The 24,165-nt window shown below is 38.5% G+C and overlaps 1 long non-coding RNA gene across 1 annotated transcript; it reads left to right on the top strand.

Moving 5' to 3' along the window:
- The first annotated feature begins 1,553 nt into the window (after positions 1 to 1,553).
- Positions 1,554 to 5,399, top strand: LOC120722786. The gene is made up of 3 exons (XR_005693592.1): positions 1,554 to 1,564; positions 3,028 to 3,029; positions 5,299 to 5,399. It is a non-coding gene; the product is annotated as an uncharacterized LOC120722786 (long non-coding RNA).
- The last annotated feature ends 18,766 nt before the right edge of the window (positions 5,400 to 24,165 follow it).

The raw sequence follows: 24,165 nt of genomic DNA, 5'->3' as shown, positions 1-24,165 counted from the left end.
GTGGTCGTTCAGACAACGCCACTACAAGTGGAACTGCAGAAGCCAGCAAATGTTTGTAGAACCTGACAGAAAGAAAAAAAATATGGAAGTACTGTACATGCTATTAATGCAAATAGTGCATTAATAGTGTGTGTAAAATCTCCACTGTTTTTGTGACTGTATCATAGTGTCCAAGAATTCCTTTAGTTTCAGAAGTGCCAGTGACTATTATGAAAGAACACCACTCAGCTTCTTCAATTTCTGCATAAAAAAGATTTTCACAGGCTGTGAAACAATTGGAGGCATCTATATTTGTGTCCCTTTTTAGTAAGTTTTAAAAGTACAACAATTTAGCTATGAGCCAATCTATCGGATGTACAGATTAAGCAAAATTAAATAATGTGCAATACTGCCATAAAATGTGAAGTCTCTGAGACCATATCCTAAGTGCATCATGGGATCTCTTCGAGTAGCTTGAGTAGCATAACAAGGGGATGGTTTGGGGTCACCTGTTCAAGCCCTAAGTATAACCTTTATCTAAAAAGAACATTTTAAGCCTAATTTTTAAAAGTACAAAAATGCCTTATTGGGACGACATGTTAATATGGAGTCCTTTAAATATTTATTCAGGACTTCGTATCATTACTTGAAATGATGACAGGCCAAAATCCAAGTGTTTGTTTTTTTTTTGGGAGGGGGGGGGGGGTGTTTCCCTACAAGCAGGTGAGAGAAGAGGCTTCAACACAACACCAAATAGCAGGTAAAAGATGCAGCACAGTGTTGGAAACACTCAGTCTGCTGTTCAACATCCAGCTCCACATCCATCCAATTCAGCAGTATGAATCTTCCAGGTCATGTTTTATTTATAACATTAATAAATTAGGTGAAACTTTTAAGTTATGACTCAGGATCCTCAGTATTTTCAGCAAGCAGCAATTGAGAGGTAGCAGACTGACATTTCAAGACACATTTAATAAACATTTTATATGTTCTGCTGCTATAAATACAGCTTATGTTGCTGTGCATGCTGAGCATGGTTGGCACGCAACGAGTTGGAGATTGCAATTTGGAGTTGATGTATTTTTTTTTTGCTGAGATTTAGTGCATCTAATTTTAGAAATAATGATCTCAAACAGCATTCTTTGAATTTTGTTGACAACAATCACGCTCATTTTATCGCACATCCTTTGTTTGTATGCATGTGACTGACCACATCATGCAGCTGTAGTAAATAATGTGTTAATGTGCAACATGTGTTTCATGTCTGCATGTCCCCACGTCCATAAGATGGAATATGCAGATTAGTATCTACCTCAGTGTAGCATTAAAGAAAGACACGACTCTCTGTGTCTCTCTAACTGGTGCATGCCTGCACACAGCAGCAGCATCATTTGATTCTGTTTTCAGAGAAAGTGTCTTTACCCTTGTTCATAGCTGGTACCTGCTTTTAGTGTCCAAACCAAGTCTCACTGCAGATTTTTTGGGAGAAACACCGAGAGAGAACAGACAGCGTCACTCTTGCATGAACTGGGCCTTCATTTCTCTTTCTGGGGCAGGGAACACAGCACACAACATTTGGATAATTGTCATATCGAATCTTGTGCCCATCTAGGTGCACAGCTGATTTCAGTAATTAAAGCACCCCTGTTGGCAGCCCTGTTTCACTTCACAGTGGCTGCAGCTTCATGCTGGAGTTGTTTCTTCTTGCACACTGCCGGCAGTGAAGGTGTCAGTCACTTCCCACAACAAGGCCAACCACTTAAAGGAAGAGTCCATCCATTAACCCACACCGGTGTCAGCGCACATACATACAGTCCACATCCTTTCTCATATTGCACACTGCTTTAAAAACTAGTAAGTAAAGAATTATGTTTGTTTGGGGTTTTTTTTACTGTTATGAAGAATTACTTTAAAATATACTAGATATGACTTTTAGCGTTGCTACTCAGCCTTGTGTCCACTTGAGGCAATCGTCTTCTTCTTCAGGTTGTTTCTGACTTTGACTTTCAGCTTTGTTTCCTTTCTTTTAAAGAAATCCTATAATGTCCTAATTAAAATCCAGTTTGAAACAGTGAGTTCAATTGCTTAGAAGCACAGTGAGTATTTAGCGCAGTCTCACAGGAGTGTTAGCACACGGGCCTATAGACTGATGATTGCCTGGCAACCACTAGGAAATAATGTGTATTCCCTGACAGGTTGCTACGTGGTTGCTGGCAGTCACTAGGTGGAACTGGCAACTTGTTTGCAAACACTTGCCAAGGACTTGCTAGAGTGCCTGATGCAAACCAGAAACAGATACCTATTATCTTCAAATTAAAGGCTGCACCTTTTAAAAGATGTTGGTTACAGGTTATGGTTATGGTTATGGCCAGTTCATTTCTTTCAGTCTTGATATTGATAACACTGCAATTCTCAAGTTACATCAAGCAAAATATAAAAAAAAACAAATATGTGGAAAAAATGCTATGCTTTGCTGTCATTCAATTGTTGTCAGCTGTCCAGTGTTTGTGGTAATAAACTATTGAAAACATATGAAGAAAAACAGAGAAAAGTTGAATTACCTCCAAACTACTGACTATTTGCTGTTAGCCCCCTACTTCCCACTACATACTGAAGCACTTCTGCTGAATGCAGAAAAAAATGCAGCGCTGCAAAGACTTGCATCTCTAGTTTGAGGGGAGTTTGTATTGTGCCTCCATGAAACAAGCTGCCAACTGTAATACATTAGTTTCAACGCTGTGCTGATTGTCACCAAATACAACTCATGCTCATAAACATGTATGAATAAAGTGCTTTTTTTATGGCTAGTGAACATTTTGCTGTGAGACCAGGCTATAATATTTCCTGCTAAACACAGACTTGTAATTATAATATGTATTATAATCTCTTCTTATAGCCGGCGTTAGAAATGACATTAATTTTTTACAAATTAATGACAAATGCAACATTTTTCTAAACATCATTGAGTTACTTTCATGTTTGTCATTACTGATACAACTGTAACCTTCAGTGATGCTTTCCCTCAGAGCAAATCAGATGGGGAGAGAGACGTGTCAGACCACCGTAATCTTTCTATATTCACATCCTCAGCTCCAGTCTCTCTCAGTGGCTGTTTACCTTGGCCGAGGCTGTTCTCGGATCAGCTCGGTGTTTCCTTGGCCTCTGCCCCCTCTCTCTACTCTGCCCACTCAGGCTGCACTTCTGCCAACCAAACAGGCCTATACCAGTGGCACAGAGAGAGAGGGGGAGCGAGAGAGAGAGCCAGGATAGATGGAGGATGGAGGGCAAAAACAGCAGAAAGCAAACAACATCCGGTAGGAAAAAAGTTTTTGATTCAGTGGGAGGAAAACTCTGAAACTTGGGAAGATACTGGCCACGGAAAAAGTAGTTTACCCAACTAGCTCCCGTCACGCCAAGTTTGGACCAACTTTTGAAGAGTCACAAAAAATAAAATAACTGTTCTTCCCCATCTGGACAAAGCCAGTACATATTGTAGGCTTTCTGAAAAAAGAGAAAAATAACAAAAAAATCTTTCCAACAAACATATGAGTGAGAAAAAAAATCTTTCAGAGGCTGATTATTATTGGCTAAGGTGTTATTTTTCAGGCTGCAGCTGCTGTTGGTTCACATTTCATGCTGCCCAAACATAAAAGAAACCCACTGGGTGACATTTTACTGTACCAACTAATGACCTTATAATAACAAATGACATCCAACTAAGGTTTCAGAAAGCAAAGACTTTGCAGCTATGAGAGAGAAACGTACATAATACACCTCCAGGAGGACACAGCTATTACTGGCAAGAATGTAAATACATTCAAATAATAATAGCTCAGTTCGAGGGAGTCAGCTTTTGTTACTGAATTTTCACACAGTGCGTGACTTCTTTTTTCTTTTTTTTTTATTTATAAATGTCTCATGCTGAGCTACATATTCATCCATTTATGGTATGTGCTGCTTTTCAAATGAGATCCAATAGGCTGGTGCTTACATTAAACGTTTAAAGAGAAAAAAATCAGAGTAATTGGTTGGTGTTGTTAAAATCATCACGAGCTTGCAGCTGGAACAGTAGTTTAAAGCCACTGACTTTCCACAGTTTGAATGATGATATGTAGGATATTAACTTTTTATGACCAGTGTTGGTCAAGTTACTTGAAAAAAGTAATCAGTAATTAATTACTGATTACTTCCCCAAAAAAGTAATCCCCTTACTTCACTGATTACTTATTTTCAAAAGTAATTAATTACTTAGTTACTTAGTTACTTTTTAAAAACACAATTTACAACCTGAATAGGTGATAAAGAGATAGATCTTTAAGCCCAATTCTACTTTATCTACATAATCCATCATACAAAATGTAATCAAATGGAAAAGTCCCTTTTTAAAACTTGTTTTATCAGTTTTAATCGTTAAACTTTATTCATCAAGCAAAAAATTTAATTACATGCAACATTCTCTGACTGGAAGAAATTTGTTTAATATTTAAACCTATTTTCTGCACATTCCAGCACATAAAATAAATATATATATATATATATATATATATATATATATATATATATATATATATATATATATATATATATATATATATATATATATTTTTTTTTTTTTTTTTTTTTTTTTTGTGTTTACACTCACTCTTTCAGATGCAAGTAAAACACAGCAGAAAATAAATAAAGTCAAAGACTAGCGGTCCTGTTGCTCTATTTTCACCTGTAAAACAGGAGTAGGGTAGGCGGAGGTTTACCCTGGTGCAGGTGTGCCACAGCGGTCAGTGGAAGAATCCGCGAGTTTCTCTGTGAGTTTCCCATTACGTCGTAGCACACTCGGTGCTTGCTTGGAATTTTAGGGGTGTTTTTTTCGCTGTAAAAAGAAGTTTTCTTCCCACGCACAACGGACACTAATGTTTTTGTCACTTTTTATGGAATCAAACTCAGTCAGTACTTCCATGCTTTAAACGCTGCACGTTCATACTCTCTCCCGCACTCGATATATTATCCATTGTTGCTCTGCACACAGCTGTTGTCACGAACGTCTCACTCGCTTACGTCACTGTCATGAGACATTCTCGCAAAAAAAAAAAATCACGGTTTTAGTAACGCAGTGACGCAGCGTTCCTACGGGAAAGTATTGGTAATCTAATTACCGTTTTTGCAATAGTAATCCCTTACTTTACTCGTTACTTGAAAAAAGTAATCGGATTACAGTAACGCGCCCATCTCTGTTTATGACAAACAACCAGGCTTGTAAAACAGACACTGGGGCCATGCAACAACCACCAGTAAAAAAACAAAATCAGTTTTTATGCTGTTTAGTAGTGGTGTAACGGATCACGGTTGATCCGAAATCCGAACCGATTCCACTCCACGGTTCGGTACGCACGTGATCCAAAGATTCGAAAAAGAAAAAAAAAAAAGTATGTGTATGGTGCGCGTGGTTGGTCTGTCAAGCGATAGTTATGGTCAGCGCTAGCGGTCCAAGTGGAGGAGCATTTAAGCAGCCCAATCCGACCGGGCTAAACCTATTACAAAAGCTAATGGGGTGTATAGGTGCAGACGGGAGGCCGTATTCCGTTGTGCAAAACAAGGGGCTTAAACTGTGATGAACGTGCTTGAGCCACGCTATGATATCCCGTTGCGCGTCCACTTCAGTGTGACAAGATCGTTCCAAGCATGTATGAGCAGGAGAAGTTTAAAGTTATGGCTGAACTGTCCCAGGCATCTTCTGTTACCCTAACTACAAATGGGTGGACCTCCAGGGCAAAGGAAGCCACGTGACCTTGACCGCTCATTATATCACAGTGGAGTGGTAGACACAAAGCCCTGTACTGCCCTATAGATTACATTAGATTAGATGAAACTTTATTTATCCCTCGGGTGGGTTCCTCCGGGAAATTCAGTTACAGTTACCATATATACACATATATAAATACAGAGTATACTCACTCTATTGCACAGTGAAAACGCCCTACAGCTTACTTGTCCCCCCCTCCTTTGTCCCCGTTTCCCCTCCCTCTCCCCTCCAGCCAGGAGTTAAACAGTTTGATGGCATGTGGGACAAAGGACTTTTTAAGTCTGCTGGTCCTTGACTTTGGGAGAAGCAACCTGTCACTGAACAGACTCCTCTGGTTGTTTAAGGCTGTGTGCAGAGGATGCAGAAGATGCCCAGCATGGTCCATGATGTCCATATTGCACCTTAATTTGTTTTTATATAAGTGCGTGGAATGAATCTTCAGTTGAATGTTTTTTAATAGGCAAAAAATACTTAAGTAAATGGCAAGTCAAATTTTTGTCTTTTTTTTTTTTCTATTTTTGCTGATCTGAAAATTGATCCGATCTGTGACTTAAAACCGTGATCCGATCCGAACCGTGAGATTTTTGATCCGTTGCACCGCTACTGTTTAGCATAACAAACATTTGATATCAAGTCAGTTGAATTGTATTTGAGTTGAAATGTATTTGAGTCTGAAATATTAAATCATAATCTGGACTAGCTCCTCCTAGCATAGTTTTAGCTGTGACAAGTAGCAATAGAGCAGCACATGCGAAAAGAAATTCAATGACAATCAGTTAAGCTTGTTTCAAATGTAGGCATGTAGACATGGTCAAATTCAAACCGACCATCAGAAAGGAGAAGAAAGGTGATTTAGTACTGCAGAAAATGTCACAGTCCTCCAGTCTCCTGTGAGTCATACCCATTCCCGTGTGTTCTGAGTGACTTACAGAGAAAGAGAGTTGGTTCCCTGATGCAAAGAAATCCGTGTATTCTGGAGCCCTGGAGGCAGACCTCACCATTTATGAACTTTGCTTCACTGTAAGTAAACACACTGTTACTTGACCTGTTACAAGTCTAACATCTGAAGTCCACCAGAAAACCATTAACGATGACAGAAAATTGGACAGAGAAGCTCCAAGAAAAAGAAAATGTCCAGTGAGCAGCATTTAAATGCTTTTTAAAGGGAAAATGCTTCATTGACGTCGGAGATTAGAGAACAGCCACACTGCTTTGAGCTGATAGCAAAACACTAGGAACTCAAAAACCACGTATTACAGCCAAGGTATGCAGAAAATGAAATTTGAACACATAACATTTTGAACCTGAAGCAGATGTGATACAGCTGCAGAAGACCACACGGAGTGAAACTGAGGCTATAGTGGCCTGGTCTAATGAGTCTGAATTTCTGCTGCAATGGTTGGATACTATGAAAAAAAACATGAAAGCCTAAATTCAGTCTGCCTTGTATCTTCACTTCAGGCTGGATGCTAGCCTAATGGTGAGAGGGGTGTTTTCTTAGCACACTTTGGGCACTGTTAGCATTAGCTGAACATCACTTACACACCACAGCCCATCTCTTTATAGCCACAGTGTACCCATCTTCTGATGCTTCTACCAGGATAATGAACCATGTCATGCTCAAATCATCTCAAAAAGGTTTGTTGATGATCAAAATGCATTCACTGCATGCAAATGGCCTCCACAGCCACCTTTGGGATGTGGCCATTGAGAGTTTGACATCGTGGATGTGCAGCTGAAATCCATGAATCCAAATATTTTAGGAACGTTTCTAGCATCTCTTGAGAAGTGGCCCTACTTTGTGCTCCTGTGTACATTAAGCCATTTTATTGCATTTCCACCCACTACACCAGAGGTCAGAGGAGAAAGGTGCCTACAACACTTTACAGCCATCTGATATCTGCTCTGTTGTTTTTACTACAGTTCAGGAAGACATCATTTCAAATTTTGTCTTACTTTGATTGTTGAGTTTCAGACATTTTACATAGTATAATTATATAATATTAGTACTCAGTATTTTAATAGCCAAATAATTTTTTTTCAGTTACTCTCAGTTGTTACTGGAATTAAAACTTAGCTGTCCTAACTAGCAGAGTAGCATATACACGGTATACAGAAGGCTGGATTTTTAGTGTATGTAATTATAGAGTGAGACAGACACACTGGTGCCAATTAGGCCTATTATTTTGTGACAGCAGCTTTGCTGTGTGATTGGCTTTATTCACATTAAAAACTGACACTCTGTCCATAGTCTAACAGGCAATCTTTGAACGCTGGTGAAGACTATATAAAAACACAGACAGCAGCACATCCTGTCCTCCTGGAGTGGATCCTACATCCAATATCAGCATTTATAAATGAGGAAATGGCATTTTTCTAAAACTGTGCTGATGTCTTTTTACATACGCTAAACACTAAACACGAACGAAACACAGATGCAAAGTGCCTTAAACAATATGCATGTTAAGTGTTCATAACAGATCATCAACAACTATTGCCACAAAATAAAAAGACCCATCCAAACTTCATCTCGTTAAACATGCTAGTGATAAATCTACAATTCACCATTACATTTTGTGTTCTGCATAACTGGTTTCTCATTTTTGAAAAATATTTTATATCAAATTAAATGATAAATATGTTATGAAAAAATAGCCGTTAATATCTCTTTCAGAATCCTTCAATGATCTTGTGGAGTGCAGACACCAACATGTTTGGATATGAAGACTTTTCTGGCTTAGCTGTTGCTGGCTGAGAGGTCAGTTCATTATTCAGAACAATGTGTTCACTTTTCTGTTTGTTATCTTGCCACAGTTTTAACAAAGCAACTGACAGTAATAAAAAAAAAAAAAATTAAAATGGCCAACTGTCGCAGTCATAAGTTTTTTCATGTTTGATTGCTTGCCAGCTTGCTAGGGAAGAGAGTGAAAGGAGACAGCGTGAAACATTTTGGTTTGGTTTCTAACTGTCTGTTTGCTAACTTGCACGAATTGGATCCAGTGACAAGGTGACACAAGAAGATAGACTGTATATCTCTGACTCATACTTGTACTAGTGGAGGATAGCTGAATTAATGAAGGTATCTGTCCACAGTGTTCAAATATCAAAATAACAGCAGCTTTATCGTTGCCTGTGATGACCAGAAAACTGAGTTACACTTTAAACACTCACACACACCCACACATACCCACAGACACAAAGGACATTACTAGTGATGGCACAAAACTTGACATCAGAGGCTACAGAGTATTTTCATATTCATAAGAGTGAAATATAAATGAGCTCTGCACGCATGAATACTATGGCACAGTTACAGATTCAAATAAATTAAACATTAATATTTACATTTGCAACAAAGTGGATATTGCGCTTCCACTAACGTTAAATATTGTATAAAGGGCATTTGTGCTCAGGCACACATTGATTTGGTTTGAAAATGAAGGGTGTTGTTTACAAAGGCTTTGAAATGCTGTAAAAACCTTATACTGTGAGAATAGCTGCAAGGTTTCTACTCTGATGTTGCGCAAAATGACATTCGACTGTGTACAAATGCAACTCCTCTGTTTTCTTGCTAACTGTCCTTATTGCTAGTATAGTTGATGATGCTGGCAAACAGTTTATATTGAACGTGTTTATAGTCCCGAAAATTAACCATGAAACTTTTGAACTCCTGTTAACAAAGATCTGTCACTTGTTACACAAGATATTGTGATCACACACTGACGTTTTACTGGCAAGTTTTATGACAACCAAAAGAAGTGGCCCTACATCATTTTCACAACTGATTTCATTAGTACTTATAATAAAAATGATAATGATGTTTAAGGTTCACAACATAATTTGATAATCACAAAATCCAGATGTCTTTACTTTTTGCACAGTGTGTTGCACTATGAATGTAAAGTCAAATGAAGAGAATTGGCGTTTTGTTCATCAATCATGTTCCATCAATCCTTGTTTTAGCTATATTAATTTTGCTGTGGTCCTTTGCATTTGAGGTCAGATGCAGCTTCTTTCCTTTGATAATTACAGAGATTGTCTAAACCAGAGTAGCCTAAAAAGTAAACCAGAACCACCAGGACATGAGTTAGTAAAAGAATAAAAGAATCATCCAAGAAACTAGTGTCATGGTTGTCTGTGTGGCAGGCAGGCAGGAGTGGTGGACCCAAAATGCAGGACTCTTTAGAGACGAGATTTAAACTGAAAACGCAGCTTTATTGCTGGAGAAACTGCTACAGAAAATAAGACTCACAAGAGCAAAACAAAACTCTAAACTGAGGTGCTGGAGGACTGGAAATCATGAACACACAGCAAGTTGAAGGGACGACACAACAGGGAGCACAGGAAAACACAGGGCTTATATACAGGGGAGTAATCAGGGAATGGGCAACAGGAGGGAGACACAGCTGGGAGAAATCAGGCTAACGAGACAGGGGAGAGGTAAAACTGAACGCACTGACATGAGACATGAACTTTCAAAGTAAAACAGGAAACCAGAAACCATCACACACAGACTCAACACTGAGAGGCAGACAGAAAATAACGCATGGAACCCAAACTATACATGAGGCAACAAATCCTTAAACACGAATAAACAGAAACCTAGAATTCCAATAACAATCAAAGCACAAGAGTATCAAAGGGCAGCCCATAGTGCAAAAATAAACCAAAACATCAGAAACTCAAAATGCTGGGTCGAACCGACCCAGAACCGTGACAACTAGGTCTATGTTTAGGGACGTGAATAAGAATCCAGACTCAAATGTTCAGAAGGTTTTAACTTGGAAACTTTAATAAATGCTAGTAGAGCCTTACAATATCATCACATCACTAATTTGAGCCTGAGCTAACTTACTTTGTTACTGCTACCAAGTTTAGCCTCCTTTAGTAGACAGAGGTGTGTTAACACTATCCCTCAATACTGTATAGAAAATGCCAACGTGTCTTCTTGTCTTGGGTTAAAACTTAATAAACTATAAAAACTCTGAAAAACTCTGATTTATTACCATTTCCCACATCTTTGATATCTTTGATAACTTTTTTTTTCTTTCCCTTGTTTGTTATTTTGTCCTTATTTTACACTTTTTCTAAAAAACTTTTTCTTCTACTTTCTTTTTGTATCAAAACAGTTGTGATTTGTATTTATTTATTTTTGTATTTTTTAAAAAAAAGATGCATGGCATAGAAAGCGTATCTTTGTAAAAGGGTTCTTTGATCAGGATGTTGAACGTTGTGAAAAATAGCCCGAGAGAGTCCAGACGCAGAATCAGGATCGGCATAGAGTCGAGCTCATGGGTAGATTTCAAAAGAAATTCATGATTCTTAGAATTTCCACCGAAGATTTTTGAGAAAATGTGCTTTTCGTGAGTTGATATAAAATGTAAAAAAGAAAAAAGTCATTTTTAGATGATAACTTCATAATATGGGATGCTTACCTGAGGCATTTACAGGATTTTCTTCAGTGATATGGCAAGAAAAGAATATTTGATCACAAAAATGAATCCTCAACTACCCGATACCTAAAAAGTTGCAAAACAATTATATGCTGTGTGTGTGTGTGTGTGTGTGCGCGCGCGCGCACACACGTGTTTTCCACTAATTTTTACAATTATACATTAGATTTTTTTTCAAGTATTTAAGATTAAGTTTAGATTTTATTTTTTTTATGATGGTAAAATTGATTTTAGAACCTATTAATTAACAAACTGGAAAATTAACAACACAATACCTCCACAGTTGCTTGCAGCCTCTCTCTTATTTACTGTTCACACTGCTCTGCCTCAGTCTGCTGCTCTGCTCCAGATTTTATTCTTTATTTGCTCAGATTACATCTCCACACTCTTGACTCTCTGCTCAGTTCAGCTGTGGTACCCCTGCTGCTCTGCACAGCCAGCAACTCGCCCAGCTCTCCATGTGTCCGTAATCCGCTCTCTCAAGGCGCAATATTCCATTCGTGACCCATTTAACCAGCAACATTTTCTTCCTTTTATCAAACTCGAGTCCTCTAGCTCATTCATTAATAACAACAGATGGCAAATGTGGCCATTGGGTAACTCTAATCATTAAAGGCTAATGTTAACACATGCTTTGTCCAGGTAACTACTCCAGCTGTTAGTGAGGGCAGGAGCTGTCAGTGCGACATGAAATTGTGTGTCAACTGGAGAAGGCAAAGACAGCACTGTTTATATCAATAGAAATACATGAAGGTTACATGAAGTATAAGGATGTTAAAACTGTACTTTAGTAAAGTACTTGAGTTTTTTCCGGTACATACTTGGTTTCACTTGACTCGACTTGGTTTTGGTCATTTTCCATTACAATTGAGCAACACCTAATCTGAATGGGGTTGTTTTAGCAACATGGCCAAAAGTCCAGTGACGTCATTTGAATGCAACACAAACACAACACAACAATGGAAGACGTTGAGGTGATGATATATCTTCTGCTCAGTCTATGGCTTTTTGTCAGACTTCGGGGACACCAGTGTTTTGTGTAGTCGTCATTTAAAATAATGGTGGTTTTGAGTTTTGTGAAGCAATCTCACAACTCATCGAGTGATGTCACTGACTGCTCAATCAGTGGCATGGAGTCCGCTGACCACATATTTTCTGAACAACTCAGCTGGCTTGGAACCTCTGCTAAGCAGATACTAAAAAAGTACCAACTACCAGGTACTACCACCTAATGGAAAACCCTAAAAACCGACTCAAGTAGGCTCTGGTGGGCAATACAGTAAGTTATCTTCCACCAATGGTCACATTACTGGTATGATTAGCAGTACTGTAGTTTAGTGGCAGTGGGGCAGGACAACAGGGGCACCAATCATATTTCATGTAGGGGTCATGCTCCACGGCCTCTGTACATGCCTCTATTATTTAAATTTTTGCTAATTATATGACATGTAATTAATTACTTTGGAATAAAGCAGAGACACAGTACCGAATAGTAAGTTCTCCATGTGGAAACTTTTGCTGCAAAAGCCCTACTTTGAAATGCCGCCCCAGTGGTTCCTCCCATCATGAACAAGCTGCTTGACTGTGCAGACAGATGGATGCAGTCAAAGGGGGCCTGTGAAATAAAGAAAAAAACATCGCAAGTCATATTATTCATTGCTAGAGTGGTGCCATCACTTGCTCAGTCTCAGTCTGTGAAGATGTGTGCTGTACGTCTTCTTGAGGTCATTCTGTTTGAGACAGCTCTGAAAAACGACTCTCTGCAAGGACATTGTGTAGCAGCTAAAACAGCATATGATATCATTCTATTAGTCATCTTCTCCAAAAAGGCTTCCCCGTTTTTTTCGCCTTCTCTGGATGCTCCCTCTGACTTCTAACATCATCCTCTGAAGATAAAGCCTGACTTCAGTAATTACAGTGATATTTTACTGCAGTTCAACTTCTTCCTTTGAAGTGCACTTATCTAGCACAACTTCATTTTCTATGAAACGACAGAATTGTCTTCATTTTGTATTCAGCAGTGGCATGCAGGCCTTCCCCTCCATGGCTCACTTCATTAATAATTAAATGAGGAAACACACTATGTGAAAAGTGATCTACAGACCAAGGGGAAACAGGCAACCTGATTCACTGGCTAAAGAGCTTCTTTTGGATGAATGTGGGGAGGCTCACATGATATTAAAGGTTGTATTAGAATAAAATACTTTGTCCAAAGAAATGAAACACTTTTAAGGTAAAAAACATACTTGTTAGAAAAATAGACAAATAATCAGCAACACAGTTTATGTGATTATTTGGTGTTAATTTGTATTCCGCAATCTCTATAAAAGGTGACTGGACTTCATCTGCAAATCTCAGTCACAGAGTAAAAACAGCTAATGGTGGGGAAAATGGTGGTTGTATCAGGGCAACTAATTTGATTACACAGGTCACCAGGTTTAAGGCAACCTGTCTCCAAAGAACCACAGTCTGACTTGGACTGGCTACAATCACTCTTAGACAAATTGGCAAGTAACTGCTATCTAATGTATAAACAGTGACAGACTGCCAACACACTGTAATCAACCTAAGTCTGTTCAAAATGGGATTCGACTCAACAGGTCGCCAATTACTTGTCCTATATAAAAGCAATGCTGCAAATCACTTACGTCATTCTGTTGAAGTTGAATCACTGTTCTGCTGCTGCAACTACGTCAGTATTCGTGGAGGAATTTCTGATTTTCAGCTTCAGGTCTTTGAGGTTCTGGCTGGATTCTGAATGTAAATAGTTAATTTGAATTTCAGTTTAATGGAACCTTCAGATTTGCAACAGATGTCAGCAGATTTTATAGCAGTTAATTGCTACAATACTGTTATCGTCAAAGTCCCTTTGACGATAACAGTGGACTGACTGATCGCAAGTTGATTGTGCATAAAATCACAATCATTTTTGGCCATACTTTCTGGTTTCCCTGGTGTAACTGTAGCAATAAACAATGCATAATAACTTTTGTACACTAACTAAAATCACTGGACACTGTTGCCAATATCTTCCACAAAACTGCCTGCTGAAAAGTTCAAACTCTGAGTGTGAGTATGCAGACAGAAAATGATTTCTGATGTAAATATTTGATCAAAGTTTGCATCAAAGAAAATTCTTAAACACTCCACACTCTTAGTAATATATGCATATGCGGTTTAACCCAGACTGTTTGTATTTCACAGCCAAGGCTATAAAGTGAAATCTAATAAAATCATGCAGTTTAACCACTTAATGCTAAGCACTCATTGTTGTGTGAATCCTCACGTTGATTGTAAATGTTAAGGGCAAGTTCTATTCTCTAATGATAATGAAGCTGCAGCAATTAGTTGATTATAGTTGACTCACAAAAATGTCATCGCCTTTTTCACACAGTAACATATGAAATTATTATTTTGATCATGTTTAAAGGGGTAACATGTTTCATCATCATCACGCAAACGTTGGACTGCACAGTGTAGTGGCTGGAGAGTAATGACATCATCAGCCAACAAAGGAGGATAACACTTTTGCTTGTCCTGGTGTGTGTCAGTAATTTCCCCAGGCAGGCAAAGAAATTATGGTAATTGTGTTATAAGAACAAAAGTAACAGCATAAACTTTACTTGGCAGTGGAAAGAGAGCCATGTTGCTAGTGATGGCCCTTAGGCCACTTGCTGGTTTTTCTTTTTTTGTTTATTTGTTTTGGGGGGTTGCAGTTGCATGGATGTGGTTTGCTCTGAATAATGGCCGACACAGACTGAGCAGCAGTTTAACTGGTTTAGTGAACCTTGAAAGAGGGAGGGTGACTAAAACAGGACTGAACATCTGACGGGTGTTTATCTGGACCCAAACCTAAGGCCTGAAAGAGTTTAAAGCAACACTGAGTTGACAGTATTTCTGCTACATCAGTAAGTAATGAAATTTCACCTAATTATTAACCTAATACAGCCTAATAATGCAAGGTTATTAACCTGTATTAGGTTAGAAGGATTGTATTCTATTGCCACCAAAAGCATAAATGCCAAAGTTTGTGTGGGTCTAGCTTCTAGCATTAGTGAGCTTTTGCATGGGTTAAATAAGTTTAAAAAAGCACAAGTTGAATTGTGTTCATCAAAAACACTCACAATAACCAATTAACCCCTGGTGGACTAGAGCTGCTTCTAGATCTACTGCTGTCAGCACATACTGCACAAGCACAAATCCTACAGTCACCAACAAAGGCTGAAGACACGAACAGGAGCTGTCAGAGTCCAAGTTTCACAGTTAGTCCAATGATTAACACCTGTCTTTGAGACTGAGGCAGTTAATATCAGCCGGAGCCACAGACTGACAGTGATTGAATCAAAATCACACATCCATTGTAGATTGGCAGTGCATTAGCTTGCAAATGAGGCTTTCAGAATTTCTTTCCCGACACAGAAAAGTTGCAGTGAGTGGCAGCAATTCTGCCTCGACATCATCTCAATATTTTCCCTCCTCTAGTGGTTTTCAAATGGTCCTGCTTAAATAAGACCTTGTGCTGCTTTATCATACTAAGTGTTGCAGTGGTGTCTGACAAGAAAGGGCATTTTCTGTTGAAGTCGCTGAGTGCTTGCCGCCAGACAAGTCCGGTATATGTGCACAAAGCACATAAACCACTTTTGACTTTTTTTTCCCGCCACAGCTGGGTTTTTTGATTTAGCGCCCAAGTGTCATCAACATGTGGCAGCTATTGTTATTCTTAAATCTCGCTTGAGCGTTCCATTAAAAATACAGGGCTGGAGCTGTCTGCTCTGTTAGGCGTCTGAATCACTAACAGGATGTCATCACTTTGTTTGGAGGAAACAAAATTCTGACACCTTCAGAGAAGAGTGGCTGCGTGCTGTCGATCTCCGGAGAGACGTTTTTCTGGAAAAAGGAAGATACTGTCAAAATGCATGCACGCGCACACACAGATAAACAAGATGGCTGACAATTTGGGCACACAGATTCAGAGAAACAAGGCTCAGAGAAACAACACATCCACACACCCACGTGGAGACACAAAAGATTTTAACAGTAGGTAAGATTGCAGGGTCCAGGCGGTGCTTTCACACCTCTCTGTCTTCTTCATGTCTCACGTCCCTCTTTTACAATGACAGCACCCACTGGGAGAATTGTGTAAAGGACATGATGGAGGGAAGCTGTTAACATGTGTGTGTGTGTGTAAGTGTGGGAAGCGCTCAGAATGTGTGTAAACCAGCACTTACTGAAAGACAATTTTTTAAAAAGACGCAGCATTTTATTTTAGAATGGGCTCATTATGCCCGTCGTTCTCACCCATGGGAACAGCACCACACATCAAAAGTGATGTCACATCCACTGGCACAAGCCCTGCTTTGGTTTCGTTTCAGCCGATCATGCGTCTCTCAGTTTTTGTAACCTCACGCTGGTGCCAGGGCTAACACTACCTGGTTAAAGGCACGAGTGTATGATCATGTTGATTTTTACCACCAGTTTAATAATATATCAGTGCAGAGACTCAGTTTTGACTTCTTCGTCTCCTCCTATACCAGCACTGATGTGGAGATTTTGTCTAAATGGTGACACCTATCATTCATCACTGGTAATTGGTAAATTGACTGGTTCTTATACAGTGCTTCTCTACTCTGAGCACACAAAGCACTTTACACAACTTGCCTCATTCACCCATTCACACTCATCCACGCAAGCACATTTTTCTATGCATGTGCTTTCCATCTAACATTCACACGCATTCATACTCCAGTGGATTGAATGCCATAACAAAAGCCATAACCACTCTGAACTCACACATGCACTGGTAAACACAGTTCCACACCCCCCGTTACAAGGATTTCCCTCTATAAACCACCACTGTGCAATACTTAATTCCACATGTAATAACCCAAACTGTATATACATCACTTTATTTACATATTTATTTCCTTTTGTAATTGTTTTATTTGTACATTTTATATATTTTTTCTCTAAATACTGTCCATACGTATATAGTGCTGCAGAAACTGTGCATTACCTAATGCACCTAATGCAGCAATACCAGTAGCCCAGCACAGCTAACAGCCTATCTTCCCAGTATGGAACCCTGTCCACTCCATCAGTACAGTTTGAATTCATTGATCAGTGACGTCCATCTCAAAACATCAACAAACACAGAGTTCAATTTGAAGAGCTCACATGTTGCACTGCCTCAGGTTACAGTTCAGAAGTTTTCTTTAATAACACAATAATAAACTACTATATTTAAATACTCTTTAGAATATTGCAACAAATCTGAATTATTCTTAATTTTTTGATTTATCAGTTATGACACATAGCTCATTGTTACAGCACTATGTCCTTGAACACTTACTGTTGGTCCAACCTAACAGCAAAGCGTGTAATATACATGCTGGTCCACTGTGTGTATGTCACACTTTGTCTCTCCAAAGAGTGATATGGACATGTATGCAGAAGCTTCAGTTTATGTCCATTTTGGTCACATATGTCCAAATGATATTTTTCTGTAAGCCTTGTGTTTTTTTCAGATGCAGTTTTGCAAACCTAAGTTGTGCTGCTTACCCTTCCAAACAATCCATACTTGTTCAGCCTTTTTCTAATTGTACTCTCCAGAACTTTTTGCCCTCAGCCATATAAGCAAACCTCTGACTGGCTGAACCAGCAACTTGTTTGAGTTTGAAAGAAAGACACTATTTCTATTTGTAATATAAAGTCTAAAGGTTTCTTTCTTGATAAAAGCATAAAGTTATGGTTGGGTCAGGTGACCCTGAACCATCCCTTAGTTATGCTGTTATAAGCTCAGGCTGATGGAGAATTACTGTCACTTCTGCTTGTCACGAAATTTTGTCTTCTGTCTTTGTGTTTTGCCTCGTTTGTTGTTTATGCTCGCTCCGTGCTTTCCTGTTTTCTTTCCCATCACATCTCGTCAGCTTGCAGATGGCCCTGAGTGGTGTTCTGTGGGAGGTTTCTTCCTGTAAAGGAGCTTTTCCTCCCCACCATCACTAAGTGCTTGCTTACTGAAAATAATCTCAGCATTGTGCTTCTCTCTGATATTGTGGAGTCTTTACAATAAAACATTAAGAAGCTTGTGTTCACTGATTTTGTGAACTTGTTACACATTTTATTTGAAACGTTTTGTGATTTTTCAGTTTGTCTTATATTTGTTAGAATCTAAAGTCTGAAAATTGAAATTTGGATTTTAACCAGATCCTCTGTGGTGTCCCTGCAACTGACATCCTGCTGGCTCCATCTGCTTGTGCAGCTTGATGAGGCTCCCATGAAAACTGACTAGGAGTATATTTTTAGTGGAGCAGAGTGAAGAGCAGCTTCTGCAATCCATCCCGTTGTGTCTCAGTGTTGACAGTCTTATCAATAGAGACACAGGCCTCTAATACCTGCCCACATTAGAGCTGTAAGCTTATAATTAAACTGAAGAATTCAAATCCTTAAGTAAAAAAATTATTAACTAAAACTAAAAAGAGGAAAAACAGGGGAAAAAAAGCCAGAGGTGATATACATTGTTTTTTAAAAATTCTCTTTTAACTGATTTTTTTTTTAACTAAATTACATTTTTTGAAAAAAAAAAATCTATATATGTGTGTTTGTCTTTTTAATAGATTTTTCAAGTATCTTTATGCTGAATTTCTCAATTTTGTTGCATATTTTTATTTTGCTATGAAAAAAAAGGAAATAGATGCAGATTTATCTTAAAGCGTTAATGGAACACAGTGTATAAGGCAAAAAGTCACCCCAATCGGTCGCAGCAGATGACCGCCCCTCCCTGAGCCTGGTTCTGCCGGAGGTCTCCTCCTGTTAAAAGGGAGTTTTTCTTTCCCACTGTTGCCAAAGTGGTTGCTCATAGGGGTCATGTGATTGTTGGGTTTTTCTCTGTATGTATTATTGTAGGGTCTGCTTTACAATATAAAGCACCTTGAGGCGACTGTTGTTGTGATTTGGTGTGGATAAATAAAATGTAATGTAATTTAATTGAAAGTGAGTTTTTACAATTCCAACAAGCCTGAAAGTCAAAATTTATACAATTGTCTTTATTTTTTTTAGCACACCCTGAACTCTTCAGGAATAGTTCACTAAGCTTCTTGAAGGATGTTTAACAGCTCCTCTTTAGATGTTGATTTTTTTTTCTTGATCGCTGTCAAAATAATCCCACACTGTTTCAAAATGTTCAGGTCAGGGCTCTATGGAGGCCAATCCATGACTGATTATTTTTTTAGTGTGTGTTTTTCTATCCAGTTATGGTTTTATGGCACTGGTAGTCTGTTTGAGTTGATTATCATGCTAAAAAAAAAAAAAAAAATGAAGCTGTTGCCAACGAGACACTTTCCAGATGGTCCTGGAAGGTGGATAAAATCTCTGGTGATATTTTTGTTAACAAATCCATTAGCTATGACAAGATCCCCAACAGCACTGGATGAAATGTAGCCACAAACCATGACAGAGACTCCACCGTGTTTTGCAGATGGCAACAGACACTCATTGATGTACCTCTCTCCTCCATACATATTGTCAATAATTTGAACCAAAAAGAGACTCCACCATGTTGTACCTCTGCACACAGCTGATTTGAACAAAATCCAATTTGGAGTCATCACTTTATGAGACCTGTTGCCACTCATTTTTAGTGAGTCCTTGACTAACCTCAGCCTTTTCTCCGTTCCACAACCACACCGAGACCATTTCTAATTAGGTTTCAGTGAACAATAGATGGATTAACTGAAGGTCCTCTCTCAGGTCCTTTGTCAAGTCTGCGTGAGTGTTTGCTATTTCTCAAGGACATGACTTTCAGATATTGTTCATCGTCATAGATTTTCAGCCGTTCTATTTCTTCTTTTGTCCTCAACTTCCCACTTTCATCACATTTTGTAATGACACACTGCACATCACACATCAGGTTTTTGGCTAACAGCTCTTTGGGAATCACCTGATGTGTGCAAAAATACTATTTATGTCTGACTCTCAAACTATCTTGTCTTTGGCATTTTTCTAGAGTCAACAAAAAAAAAGGAGCAAATTAAGTTCCTTTTGCTAATACGAAGTAATAAAATTAATTGTTTCTTTGCTAAGGTGTCTCTTACATGTCAACACAACACCCGGTCATCTCCTGAGATAGATGCCGTTGTTGTGCTTGAATGATTCACAGGTCAGTGTTAAGTGGCTTTACAAATAAAACAACATTCCTCTGAAAATGGTTGGGTACAAGGACTCGATAGAAAAGGAATGAGAAAACAGCCAAGGCCCAAAGAATAACTTTGAAAGATCTTCAGAAAACCCTGGAAAACTTTTGTCAATACAATTTTTTTATCAAAAAAGAAGGGAAGAAATTAAGGGTAGGCTTAGCAGTATAGTATAACATATTATTGTATTTCAATACATACATGTCTAGCTTGCTATAGTCTTAGATCTGTATTATCTGAGTGACAACAGATATTCCTCACATGACCATGGCCCTGAAGGGCAGGCGATCAAAATAAACTTGACTTAAAGAAAGAGTGGCCTTAAAGATGTCAGACACTGGATTAAATGAACTCTGCAGCAAGGCCCAGGCATAGATTAGGACTCATGCAAAGCTGCTCTAGTAGAGTACAAAAACCAAAACTCTGAATCTGGAAATGAGCATAACAGATCCCCTTTTGGAAATTAGGTCTTGTTTCCTGCTCTGAATGAGTAAGCGTTTGTGTCTGTGAGGCCGAGTTCACATATTCAAGTGTACTTTCATGTTTGCACAGTGTATTTGCATCTGTATACGTGACAGGTGTCGACAGTTTAGCATTTAACACCTGTATGCCAGCGTCACCTCAGAGCCTCTCAGCCACTCACTACCTCTGCAAGACGCCACTTTCTTCAACAGGCTGAAAATAGAGTTGACTCCAGCTGAGTCCCCATGAGAGTACACACCATGGGTCTGCAGGGAGTGTATTTCAACACTCCACATGAATAATAGCAGCACTTTGTATTGAGGGAAATGTTTTTCTACCCTCCGTCTCTCACCTCTCTCTGGCTCCCTAGAGACCTTGGCAGCTTTCCGCACAGGGACATTTCTTTAAAGTAAAGATGTTGACCTTTACAAATAGAGGTGGACCACAGCCAAGACTGCTGCTCACTATCTGTGTATCACCATATGGGAAAGATGCATTTGTGCCGCAAATAGCACAGAAGGCAGGCTAAATGGGTTCACATGTTGTTGTTTTTTTGGTTTAAATTTTCATCATCCTCTATTTTCCAGCAGTCTTCCTGAAAGTGGTGGAAATTGGCAAAGAGAGTTTGATGATGCACGCTCAAACTTTTCATAACGTAAACAGCAGATGATGAAAAACACTTGAGTCGTGCTTGAAATTTATAAAAAGGGCCTTTCTATGGAGTGTGAAACTGAATAGCATTGGTAAATGTCTGCCTGATAGCGAAACCGCTGCAGAACAGCAGAGAAGCACTGCCAAGCTTCCCAAAGTGGAACATTACATAAACATTTCACAAATACGCATGGAGTTAGGCTGCTTATTAATATTTAAAAATTAACCTCTGATTTAATGAAAAAGAATTAAAACTCATCTGACATCTGTCTGTAATGAAGAGAACGTTCTCCCCCAAAACTTACAGGCAATAACTATATGTGAGAAACATCAATGACAGGAAATAGGAGAAGACAGACAAAACTCTATGTTTACTGTAGAGATCCACAACTAGAATTAATGTTTCATTTATATGTGAGCTATGAAATATTCTCTTAGCTCTTGCGTGATGTAAGTCATCTTTTCATAAGGGATTTCCACAATCAGGAGATTTAGTGTAACAGGCAGGACGTGAGTTTCAGGAGAACAGAGTTAAAGAAGAAAGCGAATTGCTTCCCCCTTGGGAAATTAAACAAGAGGCCCATTAGGTGAATTTAAGTCAAAAATCATAACTCTTATCATAAGCCAGCATAATTTTGAAATAAATACACAAACTATCAAGGTGTGACTGAGCTTGAAAAATGTGTGCGGGTATGGATTGTTTCATCATTGCCATTGGTACAAGGGAAAACAAAAAGAAAAACAGAAAACAAAACACATTTTTTTCATTTACATGAAATAATGTTTAAATAATAAGCGGGAGGGTAATTTTCAGTGTAAAAGTTGCACACAAAAAATGCCTTTTTAATTTATTGTAGCCATCTTTGATCTGTGTGAGCCCAACATGGTAATGCTCAACTGACCAATATGTCAATAAAACAATTAAATAGTTTTTGGTTGCAGGGGTGTATCTAAAAGGGGGGTATGGGGTGTCACCAGCCCCATCCAGCCATGGGACTAGAGGATTTTTAATGTTACAGTCCCAGATACCGCTCGATGAGAGCACGGATAAGACCAGTAGGAATCTGAGTACATTCACTCAAGTATTTCACTCAGATTGAATGTACTTTATTTCTGTACTTTCATGCACACTCTGTTTTTAATGCAATTATTGCACTTCATAAATCATACTATTTATTTTAAGGCTTTAGTTACATTATATTTTGCCAATTAATTGCATTATTATAGGTTAAGCAATATATAAGTAATTGAAATTAATAACAGTTACAACATAAATCTGCAGCAGGCTGCAGGACTGCATATGAGCTAAAAAAAAATGGTTTGTACATGATCTTTGACCACTTATGAATGAAAAATTCTAATTTCCTGTACCCCAGCCTGCTGCATGGTCTTCCCTGTGCCACCCCATTTTTAAAATTCTGGAAACGCCCATGGTGGGTTGTTCTATACCTTAAAGTGTACTAATATAATGTTTTTAAAAAATAAATGAATAAAAGTAATCTGTTCTTAATGAATAGAACAAACATTGCCCAAGACACCTTACACCAAAATTGGTCTAATGATCTAGTGCTGGATCCTAAATACACCATATTCATTCTCAATTGTACCACATGATGTTGGACTTTACATTTATAATGGTGAGATGAAAAACTAAGAAAAGTACAGCTTGTTATGTCTTATTAGTGTACCATAGCATAAAGTTTGGCCTCCATGGACACTGTAAGTTAAGATATCACAACATGTAGACAATGTTAAATATTGGCACATTTTGCTTCCACCTTCCAAGGCTGAGCTGACAATCATGCTCCAGCTGATGGAAAACAACTGGTGCTGTACCCAAATGTTCCAGGAAAGCTTACAGAATTTCTGGCAGCAATTGTTTTTCTCGAGGGCGTACCGAACCAAGGAAGGACATGAAGCACATTCATCTGACTCAGTGTGAGCTACACTTGCTGATGATATCATTACCATTTTTTATTGTCACAAAAATGGAAAAATGGAACAGAATCACCTTTTAATTTCTTTAATATGTATTTATTCATTCATTTATTGATTTTAGTTTTCTCAGTCAGTATCAAAGTAGCCCAGTGTTAGCTGTATATCTGTGGGTGCATCACAAATGAATAGTGCTGTTAGCTATTCAGGTAACTACAAAGTTGTGAAATGTAAACAAATATGGAGTGCATGCTAAATAAATTAGCAGGAGGACCAGTGAGTTACTGGAGAAATTGAAGATAATTAAATTATTTTTATTTATTTATTTTTTTGAGTGACATCATGATTTCCTGTGACCCTGACGAGGATAAGCGCAATAAATTGGATGGATGGACAACATGATTTGCCTTGAGCCTTCTTTAAGAAACCCGAATCTACTTGTGAAATTTAGGGCCCATTAGGTTTTGAAATTTATAAACTCAGGTGATCAGCAACAAAGCATGTAATTTCATAGTATTCCCGTGTACTAGCTCTCCAGACTTTGTTTTTCTTTGGATATTGGCTGTTTTTTTTTTCACTCATTAGCCATTAGCTATTTGGAAAAAGAGACATTTACCCAGGTTTTGGCAATGGCTCTTGGGCGTGGTATCTTGGCATGACATGCAGTGTATGGACAAGTAAAGGACAAAAGAAGAAGCAG

The sequence above is a fragment of the Simochromis diagramma genome, unplaced genomic scaffold, assembly GCF_900408965.1.
Source record: "Simochromis diagramma unplaced genomic scaffold, fSimDia1.1 OVJJ01000705.1, whole genome shotgun sequence".
Lineage (NCBI taxonomy): Eukaryota > Metazoa > Chordata > Actinopteri > Cichliformes > Cichlidae > Simochromis > Simochromis diagramma.
This window is presented reverse-complemented; position numbering and strand designations above follow the sequence as displayed.